The following is a 17,377-nucleotide window of genomic DNA, read 5'->3' as shown; positions in this document are numbered from 1 at the left end:
CAAACATTCTACGTGATCGGAATAGACGTATTCGGGCGTTGTTTTACGTGAGCTCTGTGATTGTGAAAAATGTGCCTCGACTCGATTTACGCCATAAAGCTGAACAAAATGAGCATAAAAAGGTTACAGTTGACAGTGACGAGTAGACGAGTTCGCGCAATGACAAGCTTTGCGATCTCAAAGATCGGTTTGGATGCGTATATTTCGCAGATTAAGCGCGATTTCAGCTAAAATCGCAGTATTTCATTTACGTAGATTGTAACACCTATCGAAATTTGAAGTGAGTATGTAGTATAATGTGGAAATTCAATGATGGCCTTATAGCGCTTTTAGCTCGTACTTTAAGTGACACATTGCCTGTTTGTATATAGGGCAGATAAAGATATATGGGGGTGACCATCACCTTACACGATCAAGTGATGAAGTTACATAAAGGGCAACAATTTTCTAACTAATATGTTCTCTGGCAAACGACTTTTCTACACGTGTATTGTATACGATATTTAAAATTTACGAAAACGCCACTCTCAACAGAGAAGTAGTGGTTTCTCACAAAAAACCAAGTTGTAACTTGGCCAGTGCTAAAATTTTTGTAAAATTATATAGTTTTCATATTTTTGGAAAACGTGCCACAGAAAACAAGGGAACTGCCACAAAGGAAATATATTTTTTTGTTTCCCGAGTCCTAGAAGCCCCTGAACAGATTTTGATAAAAAAAAAAAATCAACATTTGATCGCTGAGTTACGGAGACCGACAATTACAGTAAATCAATCACATATAGCTGATTGTTCCGCCTTTACTCAGCTTAATTTTCCAATAACAGGAAATATCCGACTGAACGAAGCAACCTGAAAGTGCAAAAAATTATTTGTAAACAATTGACAATACGATAAATTGTATTTGAAGACGTACGCAAATACACGGAAGCTACCATTTTTCTTAAAGCTGTTTCTGTCGAGAACTACTATAAATATAGAAAGCTTAGAACGATTAGCTCTTCAGTAGTTTTCGGAAATATTGGCGGATCTTTAAAAACCAACAAAGTTCTGTCGAATCGCACAGACTGACAGTCTGAATTGATGTTTCACTTAACCGTAGTACCGTCTATAATATTTCGTCCAATGTTCGCTCAGGTGCTTAAAAGGTTGGCATGTTTACAAATACGCGCATTGGATTCCTTCACATAAAATTATATTACGGCCGTACTAAATCTTGGAAAGTTTTGCATAGTACAAGATAAGAGTACGGCTAAATTAAATAGACGCATAGTTAGTCTTAGATGGTTTTATCAGGCTTGGCTTTTGCTGGAAGATGCCAGCGTTGCGCACTGAACGCTTAGTAACACACATTATATAATAACGATAGTTTGAAGCTTTGTATATGACCGTATATAAATTGACGTTACCGAAGCAGATCTTTTTTCCAACATTGATTTTTCTAGGCAATTATAAAAAGGTCTAAGGACCTTTTTTTCCTTTACATAACGAACCGATGCCACACAGTTATAAATTAGGTATTCCTGAACACACTTTGACTCTAGAGGGTCATGGTGGTTCAAAGAGTTCTTATGGATGATAATCGAAGGTCCCTTGTGTGCGTTGAAGTGTGCAATGCCTTAATTATTCAATAGTCAACAGAATTATTGAGAATGGCTGAAAAATTAATTGGACGTCTTTCGATTGTTAAGTGCTTCTTACAGAAGATTGTTTTTACATGGCCAAGGCATAAAATATAAGCGGCTTATTGATACTATTTGTTTTTTCGATAAAGGTAGCTTTTTTTTGGGATCAGCAGCGGTACGTTCGTTTTACAAACTATAAGTCACTATTAATTAAAGGTCCTACATCGATCGTAACGTAAATGAACTAACGTATGACGCCAGATATATAGCTCTGATTGGCATCATAAACTTACTAGGGTTAATAGCAGCACCTATTACGTTTGGCGGACTCGTACAGGGATATGAGTCAAATATATTCAACATGGACATAGAAAAGGAAACATGCTTAGAACTTTTTAATCCTCTTACCTACTATTTATAGCGTTTCATGATCATGTTTTAATCAAGCGGTTAATGATTGGCAGAACCAAACGGCGGAATAATATCGAATCAATTCTAGCAATAAGGCTACAATGTATGGGTAAATCAACCGATCGATATGTAGGAGAAATGCTATTTTCGCCATTACAAATCAATGGACCGCGGGTGGGGAAAGGGGTGCAGGGTCGTTGTATACCGAAAGGGTTGCTGCATATCGTAATCGTGCTGTACACAAACCGTCTCAAGACATTTAGTGCCGCATTTGACTATTTAGCTATAGCTCGTTAATCGGACAAAGCTTCTCTAACCGAGCACTGACTCTCAGCAACTTTCCGGGGATTTTTAGACGGCCTCTTGATGTGTGGGGAAGTAGTGGGACGAGTGAGGGGCCTTTGTGAGTACCGAGGGGGTGCTGAGAGCGCGGGTGTATAAATACGAAAATCCAAGGAGGACTGTTGCTCGTAGAATCTGCCTTGATGGGACTTCATTAGAGCTAGAGTTAAGTCTAACTTGTGCGCGCTCAGTAGCCAAGAATCCTGTGTAAGTAAGAACGTATACAAATACATACAACAACTTAAGGAACTTTGCTCGCATGAATTCAGGTTCTTGTCGACGAACGGGAATCGAGTTACGTTCAAACTATTTCGAGTCAAAGTAGAAGAAGTTTGCAACCGATATTTTGTGCATAGACAAAAATTTGCGACAGAATTTCGTGTGATTTATACCGGCAAGACAAGGGTCAGAGCTAAAATTCGATAGATATTGACCCGTTTGCAAATGTCATAAGGCTACAAGTTGAAATGGTCTCAGATCATCTAGTAGAGCCGGAAAAAATGGCGCTGATAGAAAGAAAAACTTACGAATACGAAATAATAAGTTAAAATAAATTGACGCCCTCAGTTCTAGAGATGGACAGCCATGGCCAGTATGATTGTTTGCGTGAACTATTGATTGCTATGTTATTGTAGGCTCAATGAAACGTTTATTAGTGCGTTACGTAAAGCCCAGCCACCATGCACTAACGAACAGGTGGGCCTGTATCAAAATGATGATTGCCATCTAACTAAAATGACTACAACTTTAACACTGAATTAAGAATTTAACCCGGGTCGCAACTAACAAACCTTAGGTTACAGAAACCCCGAAAACAACGACAGTCTATTTTGGCGCTTTTTACTGGTTATTTAACAGAGCTATGTGGCTGTTGGATCGGGAACAATGGTAGCCTTTTCGCGTGGAAATCTATATTTAAATTTTTTAGATATGGCGTATTAATATATTATATCCGTTCATGATACCTAGTTGTAAAGTTTTAACTATTTTACTATATATCTATTAGAAGATAAACAATTTTGCGAAAAAAAAAACAAAACAAGGCACGCACTAAATTAAGAAAATGTTGCATAACCCTTCTGGAAACCCTTCTGTCCTGATATACAAAAGGACTTACCTATTCTACTTAGAATGGCGCTGGATAGAATGACAGCGTCGTCGACATTGCTTCTACCTTACCGTCTCATTTTTGCGCCATAATTTGAGGATTTCAGGTCGATATTTTTCTCGAATACATTCAATCGAGAACTGGTGTTGGCCTTCTCTTGAAGCCTCTATCGATATATGAGTAGATTACACTAGCTTGATAGCCTTACTTTAGGTTGTATCAAAAGGCGTGAATAGGAATCTCCTCCACCTCTTCGCAAGTCCATCTACAACCGTGATAGGGCCACTAATTAGTGTACATTCAAGCCACTAATGCATGTCTGGGTAACTCCTAGGTGTGTAGGCACAGATCGCTACTTTGAACCTTGCTGACAATACAGTTGAACATGATCTTTACACGCATGGTGCATATTATACTTCCATACAATGGTCTGCGTTCCCCTATCCGGAGCACCTTTGATCAGGTAAGCATTGCGTAACTTGTGTACGGCGGATCCCGTCGAAGTGACAGTTGGAAAGCTATCGAAGACGTGTGGATTCATTGGCGTAAAATTCGTCGATTCGGGCCAACTTGCTACATTGAATAACTGCTGGTCCTACTCGACCGGTTTAGATCGGCAGAGGTGCAACTTAACGTGATGTAACAGGCACCACTCAATCAAACCGTTGGCTATTGACAGTGGCAGTCGGCCGCATAAAGACCTGTCAATAGGAAGTGGTAGCTCGATAAAGGAAATTACAGTATTAGTAGCGTGATATTTTCACGCAACATAGATGAAAGCGCATCCGATTATCTACCAGAACGGATCGGAGTGATTTGAGGCCGAAAAGGTGAGGCATTCAGACTTCTTGGGATGGGCTTCCGCAAGTTACTCGCCTCTAAAGCACATTGTCTTATGGCTAAAAAAGCTTTCAATCAGTTATATGAAAAGGATAATTCATTCTGGGGGAAGCTCTTACTATAGAGAGCTTAACATGTCATATTATTTAAGCACACACTGATAATACATATCGACCCTTAAGACACGTCTGTTGTGCTCTCTTTTGAATCCAGAAGGTTCGGTAGGTTTAGGATAATTATAGAAGCGTTTTTCGTCTGCCTTAAAGCAGATTTCTATACCCACATCATTGAACATAGCTTTACGCTGTAATCCTTTTGATTCCCAGTTACCGAAACAATTGTAACCTCACGGGGCTGACGACTATCCGAGGCCTAATAAGTCTGCCTTCGAGTGACAAATCCAATCGGAACATCGACAAAAACCCTTATCGAACTTTTATGTGATCTCAAATTTTTAAAGGAAAAAGGAACATGCTTCTAAAAAAGACATTTCGAATTTAGCCGATTTTGAGAAAACGACTGTTGTTGAAGGAAGACGATTTTTCGAAATACTCTTCTTCGATGTTTTCAGTTCGCGCCAAAATGAGCCACGTAGCTTGGTCCTCTGAAGTTCTACTTCAGTTGTCAATGATGATCGCGGGAAAGAGGGCTCGGCAGCACAATTTTACTTTTATCTAAAAACGTAGTAACTTCTAGTAAGATTACTACAATTTGTTTTTCAATGATCGTATCGAATTCGAACCGGATATTAGGCTTATAACCGATAGAATGGAAATTAAGCAAGAATTTTTCTACACTTAAGAAAGTAACTTGAGAAACGGTGAGAGCATCAAATCCTGCAGGTAGCCAGAATTGAATACAAAAATAATCCGTCATATTTCCAGAGTACCGACCTCATTTTTGAGAGGATCGTCATATTCAAGCTATAGAAAAACATTATTTTTAACACGCCTTTTACTCTCGAATAAAGTTAAGATAGGTTTTACAAAAGTTTAAATCTAAACAGTCCGTAATGTACTCGAATAAAGCCTCACTCGCATTTTAATAAATACCGTGAACTCTTCTCATTTGATGTGGGCCTACGCAAATCATTTATCGACTATCTGATGAGACCTCATATTGAAGACTGCGTGGCCTACCTCCGATGATGTTGAAAGTCCAAGGTTAAGTTCTGGCATGACAGTACCCACTCAAGGTCTACCCGCTAGTTGATAATTTTGGTGGCTATTTGTTGTTACTTCGGCGCATTGAGGTAAGGCACCTCGAGTGCGCCTATACACACGATGATTGATACGATTGAGGCAATCCCCTTTACAAATACGTGTGTGCTTAATGAAGACGTCGCTACGTTAGCCAGAACGCAAACACCGCCAAATTGTTCTACCATTCGTTGACCTTGACTTCTCTAATTTGCAGCAGGAAGTCTCAAAAGAGCAAGTTAGTTTCTCGTTTAGGCGTTGTTAAACACTGATGGCAGTATCGCTTTCTGCCATGTCTAATGCAATCAACTAAGCAGGAATAGAACCATGTCTATCACAGGTATCTACCCTTCATTCCTCAGCACATGTGAGACACGGCACTCATCGATAGTTTTCAATTACAATTTACTATATCTGTTTTCTATCGATTCAGTGTTATTGTCTATCTTATGGCGGCCAATGACGTCTCTGCCCCGAACTAGAGCTACCTCTCAGGTCGGATAGGTTCGGCCCAAGCCAGCATCATGGGCAAATTTTGAATCTGCCGCCGTTACCTAACAACGGAAAGTTCCTGTCAATAAAGCACTTTAAAGATTTTTCGACCTAATGAATGCATACCTGTCATGCTCTAGGGGAGCACAAAAGTGCTAACGTTACCTCGTGACTATCAACTTCAAAAGTTTATTTAATTACTTTTGACCTTACTAAAGCTTTCAACCTTCGCCATCTGCTAAGGTACTTACTCACGCGACGTCGCCTTCCCATGCCGCAGCCTCTTTCATGTCTCAATTGCCTTCATGAGGTCATCGTCAACGGCTTCTCGAGGATGAGAGCATCTTAGCTGGTTATTAAAACTGTACACGTATTTATCGAGACGTCGTGGGGACCATCCCTTAGCAGATACTTGGCCATGCGACACCTCGCGCGCTGTCACTTCGGTGCCGAAGCCAGTTGTGAGTGCACCATCGTGTTCCACCTTTAATAAGCTTCATCTTCATAAAAGACAAGGTGTTTTCTGCTGTGTGTTCTGAACAATTAAACTTTGTGATTGCGTGATGTAGCAGCTCACTCGCATCGACGTGAGCTGGTTTCACCGTCCACTGTGGCTGGCTAATGCAATGTATTATTGTTCGTACAAGATGGCCATGGGTGTAGCGTCCCGTTGGTGATGATATTACGTTCGACGTATGCTTGTGTCTGTGGGTGAAAGAAATCTGAGAAAATGATCAAATACCGTACAGCGGATAATCGCCAGCCTCGGACAGGAGGTAATAAATAGAGCCAGTATAAGAATCTGCGTACGAAAGTTGAACCGTGATGTTGAAGACGACAAGATGGCGATGCCTTGCAAATGATATTGTTTGACCGCAATCAATTGTCGCGGTACGAGAGGTATCTGCTGATTTGTCTAGTAGCATTGCCTATTTTGCATCCACGCGCGTCTGTTTGACATTAGTGGATGTCCGGCCCATTCTAAAGATGTCTTCACCAATAAATTTATAAATAGAGATAGGAAATATGTGCACATCGACTTCCCAATTAACATTGTGATTTGTCTTTGTTAGGACGTGACAGTCTGGCTTCTTCCGATAAATAGGTACATGCACGAATTACTGTGGCACGCAACCTGCTAGATTCAAGCACCAACCCCTCAGGCAGGTAAAAGCCAACCAGTGCTTATATCAATTCTGAATCGGACTATCTATTAGTTGTCTGATAGTGGCTTTCGTGTAAAGTATTCACCTATGAAAATTAAAGACTTGTAATAGTCTAGATTGGGAACCCGATGCAGGTGGAAATAATGCTTATGGCGCGTATTGAAGGTAAAACCTGGAACACGTTGAAAAGATTTTTAACTTGAATCGAAATGAACAGTATGAAATTTCATTATACTGCTAGACCTCTTAGGAACATCCGCAATAGAAATCTTGGCACGTATTACATCTGCGAACGGAGTTGTATTGTCCAACAAACCATTGCCGAATCGCGTACAACTTTACATACAATAAAAACAGCCAATAAAAATGGCAAAGAGATTAGATATACAATATCTTCCTCGGCTTTATCAGATTCGTCCTAAGCAGTATCTGTTAATTGAGGAGACTTCAGGAAAGTCTAAAAGCTCTGACGCGGCTAAAACTTGCACTTTAAGTTAACTGAGAAAAAATCGAACCTTATCAGTTGACTCGAGGCCAGTCGAAAGCGCGTCTGGTGTCTTTTCTATTCAATTTTCGGAACCCTAAAGTTCCCGCAGGAGCGTACGATCGACATAGACGAGGCATGGTTCATTCAGTCTCTTCCGCTAGCTGAAGAGGGAACAGTCGGGAGAATGGCATCGCCCTGGAAGACGAACGAACTCGGTGGCCATGTCGAGCAAGCTTGTGCGTAAGGTGATGCTAGCGCTTGCAATGGACATCTATGTTACCATGAAGTGTTTGCCGAAAATGGAGCAATGAATGCAGCTCGCTATTTCGAGTTCCTAAAAAGGTTTATGGACCGTTGGCACAACGATTACCCGTCGCAAGAAAGGGCAAAATGTACGGAGTTAGCTATTTACAACAGATGGATTTACCTACTGTGGGACTATGGAAAACTAGATGGCGCTCGATTACATATAAAAACGTTTCAGCTTGGTGAACGTGTTACTGCACGAAGACTAGAAGAGAAAATAAGGATTAAACTGTTTCTTCGTAGCTGGCTGGTATTATCGGAACGGCATGTAAACGGATGAGGCCGGTAGAGCTACGGGTTAAATTAGAAGATGGCCACGTTTAACTAATAACAATTACTTCAATAATAATTTCTCGACGGTTTGACCGAGACGGGCTGTTTACGGTGCTGCGGCATAATGAATAGTGCAACAAGCGGTGCTGGCTAAAATTCAATAGTACCATAGACATTGAGCCTGAAGACTAGACCAGAAGAAGAACTTTTACTCTAGCCAATGTGCCGCAAAGTAGCCTACTTAACGTAAAATGGTTTAGGTTCGAAACTTGGCCTAAATGTACGGTTCGTTTCGTAGTGGAAGAAGCCAGCCATTCGAAGTATTTTAATACCAAACTAGCACCTAGACATAGAAATCGAAACATTTATACTTTCATGTATCGTACGATAGGCTTCTATGAATCACTGAGCATACGTATTTGCGTATAGTGTGATTTTCTGTGCCCAACTCTTAGATAAGTGGCGTCAACTTAAGATTTAGAGTACGTGAATAAGCGTTGCTTGACGGTGCGCTAAGTACATCTAATTTAGATGGCTACGTAAACTGACAGACAGACTATCGGAAAGGAAGTTGAAAGCTAGATGCGGTCAGAATCACAGATGCTGTGCACATATACTACCATACCTCAGAAAAATATGCTTGTGTAGAAAATTGCGCTTGAAATAGTGTCGCCTACTACCCACCTAGCGCATACGCGAAAACACCTATTATACCTCCCTCCAATAGCAGAGTATAAAAATTTTACTTTGAGCTGGATTTAGCTCAGTTTTAGACGCAGACAACTTGGTCTCCAAAATCGAACCAAACTTTTGCAAAAATCGTCAGCGTTCGCGGTACACATTTGGCATGTACACATTAGCCGCTAGATAAAGTTGTCCACAGATAGGTATATTGCACACATTGTACAATACATATAAGACGGACACGTTCATGTCAAAGGTCCAAAGATCGCGTACCAGAGAACAAAGGACCACGTGCACAGGACCTACACTCCTTCTGAGTCACAATAAATAATCGTTCATTAATAGGCTCCAGAGATAGCATAGAACATTTCTCCCTCCAACTTAGTAAAATATTCAAGTGGAATACATATCGGTCTCAACTGGCTATTTTAAGATCCAAGGTAACGATAAAAAAATCGCAGAATACCATATCAGCAATCGTGCCTGATTATGCATTTCAAATTTGATTTCATCAGTGCCTTAGTTAAGCATGGCTTCAGATGGCTGATCGCTATGAATGTGAAGAGTCTGCACTCCGTTTCGGCCATTAATCACACCATGAAGTGTTTAATGATGGGAATAGACATTATTAAGGCACCAGCTCGCCGAGAATGTTCGATCTGGTTGGTGTGTGATTTCCACTTCGGGTCTCCGTTGTCGATACCGCGGTTCAGTCTGTTAATGGGGCAAACGCTCACGTGTCTGTCCATCTTCCCCTACGTTTTATCATCTTCATATACGAAACATAGCGCTAAAACGTTATGCACACAGCTTCACGCCCGCTGCAGGTAAAATTTAGACATACTAAAAATAGCATGTAGTAATACAGGCAATTCGCTGAAGTATACCGTGCATACCTGCCAGGTTCCGGAGCTTCAGTTTCGCTACTAAATGCAAGCTGACTACTCACTTTTTATCAGAAAATAAGCTCATCAAACAAACTGATTATTATTGATTAGTCCTTATAGTTTAACGTACAGACGTTAGAAATAAGAACCATCCGTGCTCAGTGCAGGTTCAAAAGACGAAATAATGTGTTGAAGTTCGAAAAGGGACTGCAATATATAGCTCTCTTTGACCGACGCTGGGTAAACAGTGACTCGTTGAATCTGCTTTATTATTGATTGACAATACATATATAGTATCCACTACCTCGGCGAGATGGCTCATTAACTTTTCTGGATGGACCTGAAGGCACGAGGCGTAGTTCTATGGCCAAAGCGAAAACCAATTCTATAGCTGTTAGTATACATAAAATATGGGGCGGGCGACCTGAATATGGCCTCGCAACCCACGTTGGTTAAAAACCCGTCAAATACGACGAGACCCTAATACGAAGATAGTATATAGTTTGTTATAATAATATTTTATTATATAAATAATTTTGTTGCTATAAGCGATGCTTATAGACATTCATTAGGCGCAGGTACGTTTGTAACGTTTGCTTTTGTTGCTACAAGGGTGCTACTTTTCCATAATAGTGACAACAATATTATCTAGATATATAGTTGATATTTACATTGGGTCACCCATTTAAGTATATTTTAACCCCGATGTGAACACAGAATTGGCCGTAGTTGAGATGATTACGTAACGGAGTTATATGTCCTTAAATCATACTAGAGCAAAGGCAAATAGAGGTACTCAGGTTATGCCTTGCTTTGCAATTACAAGATACAAGGCTTAAGCCTCGTGAGCTCTGATAGACAATATTCACGGTAGTAAATAAGCTATTCTCTGTGATTTTAGTCTTTAGCGATCAAAAATCCCATTTGGATGCATATACTACAAATTTGATGTACGCCGTCATGCAAGTACCCTAAAAAAATGTTCAAAATATAGAGTTGTCTCTCTAAAGACGAAGATTGAAGACAATCAAGCAATTTAAATAACCTCACCTATCATGGTAACCGTACAAATTGCTCTAGTGTCCTTATCTAAAAACTAACACTTTATTTGTTCCGGTTTATTTGTATACTAATAATAGCTGAAAAAAATTCTACACCCATATAAATCGTAATGTTTCTTCATATGAATTGTTGGCAGTAAACCAGCAATGTCAGATAAGGTAAATAATTTAGCCTCACTGATCATCATGCTTGGCTTCGCCAGCTTAGTTTTAGTCTGATCATACGTTACTTCACTGTATCATGCGGTGTCTCCTGAATGTACGTAGCTACTCTCCCTCATTTATGTTGCTGCTACTAAGCGTAATTCCACAATGGGATCTGAAAAGGCTCAGTTAATATTTTGTCCTTTGGTCCTCGACGGGTAGTATCAACGCGTTCGATGAAACTGCCTGCGTCAGAAGGACGACTGAACATCCATGGCCTGTCTGAACTATGGCTTTACAAAAAGCCTGCGACGTGGGTAAGTGGCATGACTTTCAAATCACAGAGCGTTGGCTCATAATGTCGAGTCGCTGGACTAAGCTAACTCCGACTGGGTGCGCCAACAAAAAGAGTGAGAAAAAGAAGAAAAGGTGACTGGAAAAAATAAACAGCTTTCGTGGCTGTGTGCGTTTCTATGTCAAATTTTTGCGTCTGTTCTAGTGCGGAAGGGCGGAAATGACCTCCGTTAATTACCTGGGCCTACTCTTACAATGTGTGTTATATTAAATGACGGCCTGTGAAATATCATTTGTCCAAACTTCCGATTGCTGCCCAGAAGAAGATACACAGCGTTAAAGCTTTATATGCCCAATTGGTCGATAGATAAACCGTGCTATCGATGAATCTGTGCAATTATGCTTCGTTAGATCTTTGATGCACGCGACGATTTTTCGAGAGAAAGAAGAATGCATCCTGCGCTTCCTGTCATAGACTTCCTCTGAGTACAGAACGGCTGTTATTTTTTCTGCGACCCTCCTAACCTCTCGCTGGTTTTGGCTCCTATGCTTGCCGCACCTAAATAATTACTAGAAAGTCAAATCTAACGCTAAAAGAGCAAACGTCCCGGCAAATCCTGGCTGGCTTTGATCTGTTAATGTTATAGACAATCCTCGAGTGTCTGTAGCAGATTAGACTGGACGACCTCAGCCACAGATACATTGAATGGTTACAGAGCTTCATTTAATGACGTCACTAGAGCGCGACTATTTTGCCGATAAACTAATATGGCCTACAGTGTCTCTGTCCAGAGAAGAATTTCGATCGAGTAAAAAGTTCCTCAAAAAGCACAAATTCGATAAACAGCTAGGTGGGTCACTGAGACAAGACGTCCTTAGCTACTTAATGAGACATTACGTTACGAAAACTTAGCTATACCTTATGATATATTCTATCTAAACTATCTAGAAAATTCATATACGATGTATAGATGTATGTTATTATAGTTTTCGTATACTTTCGATTATTCTTAAACTGGATTTTTGTTTTTTTTTCCCTAATCATATATTTAATGTTATTAAAACGATGCACACAATGAATACTCTACACAAATGCGTTTATTTGTATTACGAGAACGAACTTTGGATTCGTACTATATGATCTTCCGCTTGGCCGTTGCAGTGCCAAGCCCCGCGCAATTGCACGCGCAACGGTCGTCGAATCCGCTATTGCAAACATGCAAAACAGTTTGTCTGATCGCCGCCTTTTTAGTTCTGCCTCTTCTTGCATCTGTTATTCGGATCGGTATATGGTAAAAGCTGATATCTATGCTAATCCTATAGTTCACTACACACATCATAACTACCCTGATCAGCTACCATCACCGTTTGCTTTGCAGATATCGCGTGAGCGTCAATGTACAGACAAAATAAGCAAGAAAAGGATCGACGACACACGATCATGATGCTCGATATCACGCAACACCTTCACGTCATGTCACTGACATTGGTCTCCGTCGTGGCTGCGTGTCGCCATATCGACTGTTATGAGCTACACATCGATGGAAACCTTGGGCAACAAACTCGGTCCTTTGACAAGGTCAGCGTCAAATAACCCTGTTTCCTCTACCAGAAAACATCAGACATACCCTGGTAACGATAAACCGATGCCTAACCGGCTATGACAACGAATCCAGCTTTGCACTCAAACTCACCGAGTTGCCGCTCGAACAAATAAGAAACCGCACGACATAAATGCCATGACCAATAACGAGCTCAATGTTTTCCGAATCGATCTGACGCGATAGCTTATAATGCGGTTAAATCTATATCGTGTGAGTAGTGTCCTTAAGGCCCGTTTTCTCATCCTGGGTAACGTAACGGTGGCAGGCCAAACGAGCGAAAGCAGCAGCAGCAGCATTACACTTGGTCAGAAATGACTATAGCAGCCAATATCATACTGCAGTAAAAACGTGAATTATTGTAAAATATACATGATATTATTACGTGTACTTCAACACGTATTATCTCCTTTGTTATTTAGCTCTCTTGTCCCGTTAATAATGTAGCGGTAACGTTTTTACCTACTAAACTACTTTGCTAAAAAGACTATGAGCGTTTTTGGAAACTATTCGTTGTGGAGTATCGACCGCAATAACGTCCGTCTATCTTTACGGATGTGTCTTAAGCTCGTTCGTTTTACATTAACTTCCCGTTGCGGTGTCGTCTGAGAATACTACGTTTACATTTGTCCTAAAGTCAAATTACATTGTTTACTGAGAGACTGTTTTAAGAAAATCCGATATACCCAGTTGATTCGGTGGGTACACTTTGAACTTGTAACTTATTGGTTCATGTTGCAAGTTTTACCTTATGGAAAATGTATACACTACAATAATAAACATATTTCTATAATGCGAGAGCCAAACAAAGAATAACGATGTTCCTATTTCAATGCAGACAACTCATGCTATACTTGCCCCTAGGTATAGCATGAAATGCCTGAACCATCCATCACACTACAGAATGCCGCCTTTAGATTCATTACATGATATTGTCTGTAAATGTCTGCATGTTCGTGAGCGGAGCTGGTACAATGTACATATATTAGTTGGGCCTTTACCTAGGAAACCAGCTCACTTTCTGCTAAATTGCGTATGGCGTTAGGTCAAATGCCCCTGTAGTTTTAATAACCGGCTTGTTTTAGTCGGTTCGTATCTGTGACATGTTTGAGTGTCCTACAAAGTATTACTGTTGACAGTTTTCTTTTTGTTTGCTTCTTCCGAGGAAGATTTTTTACGCGATTAGGCCGAAACAAGTGTTCGTTGTTATCTCATTTTGAAGAACGCTACCGAAGGCTTGTTCGATACATAGCTAGTGGCAAGGTCGTGTTTACTGCTTTCGTTCACGCTGGGAGACGTCCTTTTGTCATTCGAGGTTCAAATTGGATAAGGGCAGTAAATGAAGGACACAGCAGCCTTGAATAACTCCTAACGTATAGTGTTAATCTAATATATTCGTCGACGTAGTGTGTAAGTCCTCCATTTGCTTTTCGATGTTGAGAATGGAACTGAAAGTTTAGTTATCAGACAGCTATCTTACTCATTTTTGGACCCGGTCGTTACGTGTTCGTGCAACCATGCATGGAACCTTGCCATCCTCCCAGTGCGGCAGCGGGCCACATCTATGGCTCGGGTGATTGCTCGGAGTGTGGTGCCATGGACAACGAATGGTGCTTGTTCTGCGGTGGATTCGAACCTTTCAACCCAATCAACAGCGACCCAAAAGAATCGGTCCACAGTCTGCAAGGCTTTATCCTCCGGCTAGACGCAACCTAATCAACCGCGCGTACGTAGCAAATATTCGGGCAGATAACTCGGACGTAGTGAACGAGGTGGCACGTCTTACAGCTACCCCGCAGACCTGTTTCCTGTATCAACAACGTGCACTCTTACCTTTGGCTTGTTCCTCAAGCGTAACGCAAACGTGGACAGTTTAAACACAAGCGGCCTTTCAATCGAGAGGCGGCACCTGTCCTAATTATGCATTGAAATGGGAGCATTCGATCGGAGAGTGTATCCCTGGTTGAAGTCAATATTTTGCTTTATCAAGATGCGACTCAACTACAACACATCTGGGTGCCTTTAGCTTAGTTTCAAAGGAGCAGGGACACGATGGTATATGTTGGGGTAAGGCCTCAACATTGACTAGATAGATTGCTGTTCGTAAATGGGTTTGGGAGATGGGCTATTTACAGTTGATTAGTTCATAGAGACAACTCGGAAGTAATCGCTCGAGGTTGCTTTCTCGCTACTCGACTAAAGTAAAAGTCTATTAGAAATGGCATTATATAGTATCTAAAACATTTCAATTAGATAAACGTAATATAGTCTGCAATTTTATCTATATAATTATTATATAGAAAACATTAACGAAACATCAAAAACTATTAACAGAATATAGTTTTTATATCTTGCCTAGTTTCAGATTCAAACTAGGTTGTCGTCAATGGCACTAGATTGATTACCTATCACTTGAGTCCATCTCTCTTCAGAGCTATAATCTTTTATGGAAGCGACACTCTGCTATGGCTGCTAAGGTAAAATTTTTCTTAAACGGTATTGCAGGTAAATAAAACAATAACAACACCTGCACTTAATACAGAAAAATAGCCACTTTTCTAACTTCGTCAACGTTCGTCCCTTCGATCAGTGCCGATCTCACGTCGCATGTGTTTTGGCTTACTTTGCTGCTCACTTTACAATTTACCTTCATATCAATCCCTTCAGTACATAGCAACGGGCCTTGGCAAACTCTCGTCGTAAAGTTCCACCCATTTAAGTAAAGTTCCGATGGCGAATTACCCGTTCACAGAAGGCCACGCGAACAACGCACAGACTGTATCGCCAAACACCCTAATTAATTTAATCCCTTTTTACTGCATATAGAATATATTGAATACGCAGTTCGGCTCAATTATTAGGCTACAATATACGATCCGCACAGGCAGGCATGATGGCTCTATTCGGGCTTTGTGCACCATTTTGGTCCTTTACAAGCTTGCTCGAGCGGGACATCGCTACCCTGAGTAAGCGCGTCGCGGGCGAGGTAGCACCAAACGAGGCTACAGCAAAGCTAGTGCTAGCAATACTTCGGCCATAACAGCCATATCGTGCTTGGTAGCAGCTAGAGGTATCGGACATGGTGAGCCTCGAAGCTTGAAGGTTACCTTGCACTGATGCAATTCTGAGGATTGGCCTGCGTTAGGTCGCTTGTTTCGTGACAGCAGCAACGGTCTAAACTCCGGAAGCGCCACCGACCCCGCGAGTCAGAGTTTTGTTAAGGTTCAGACGGCAGACCAAAGACCTAACGGAGCAACAGCCCGTAACCGAATTAACGGAGTTGCCCTGTATAGCACCAAAACTTCGACACGATTTGCCATAGCATCACAACGTACTTGCTGTGGGCCCTCTAGCATTTTATTATGCGTGCCTGTTAAAAATGTATAAGTGTAAAGGTAATGTCGGTTAGAAGTGATGCTTTGAGCTGATATACCAATTGAACGTGGACAGTTGCTCTGAACTTCGTCGTTAGCTGAGAATTAGCAAGCAAATGATATTTTTTTTTGGCTATGTTGAATGAACGTGTTAGATGCACCCAGGGGCATCAGCGTCTCTCAGATTATGATCAAGTACACCGTCGAGTCGGCGATTAGCAGTACTCAGTAGGGAAATTTGCTCGGTCGAAAAAGCCGTACGTCTCGTGCAAACTGACGTTTGCGTCGGAAGCTCTCACCTGTCTAAGTTTAGATGAGCAGAATCCATAACAAAAGGATTCGGATTACAGATTTCTCCACAGGCAAGCAGTGTGCTCTAATGTTATGTTTCTATCGGAAAACGTACTACATGCAGAAAGAACTTTGATGGATCTTTAGAATCATATATATATATATATATACGGGTATACATTGTGACAATTAAAACTTATATATTGCGTTTGTATCCCACCCAGCAGCCATATATTATTGATGATATACATAGTTGTTGTAGACGTTGTTCGTATATTGTTTTACTATGTTGTTCTTATACAACAATTACTTACTCAGTCATAACAGTCTCCAAAAAATGGCCATCAAATTCGAGCTTTTGGGTCGATGAAGTACACGACAGATACCAAAACGAACCTTACTTAGGTTATAACTTACTCACCTAAGTGTTTCTATCTTCATCGTTATTCAATTCAATATCCGATTAAGCTGACTCTGACGACTATTGTCTAATCTCCAACATTATGGTTTGCCGGGTCGTACGCTCGTTCGGAAATTCATCCATGAGCTATTGCGAATCTACACTTGTAGGCCTTAGTTTTATGTCGATTGCCTGAGTTATCGTGTACGATTTGATGACCTAGGCTAGAGTTCTTTGATGAGTCTGAACGGCGTGTAGTGGCCCTATTTTAGGCCAACTAACAGCTTTGAGCCAATCGAACGTAACCAACAGAGATGCTTAGAAAGGATACGTCGTCCAGATGAGCAGCCATATCTGATAAATCATTATTTGTCGGGGGATGTATCGCGCCCAAT

The sequence above is a fragment of the Varroa jacobsoni genome, unplaced genomic scaffold (assembly GCF_002532875.2).
Source record: "Varroa jacobsoni isolate VJ856 unplaced genomic scaffold, vjacob_1.0 scaffold_1275, whole genome shotgun sequence".
NCBI lineage: Eukaryota > Metazoa > Arthropoda > Arachnida > Mesostigmata > Varroidae > Varroa > Varroa jacobsoni.
The sequence above is the reverse complement of the archived record's forward strand: the minus strand, read 5'-3'. Positions refer to the sequence as shown.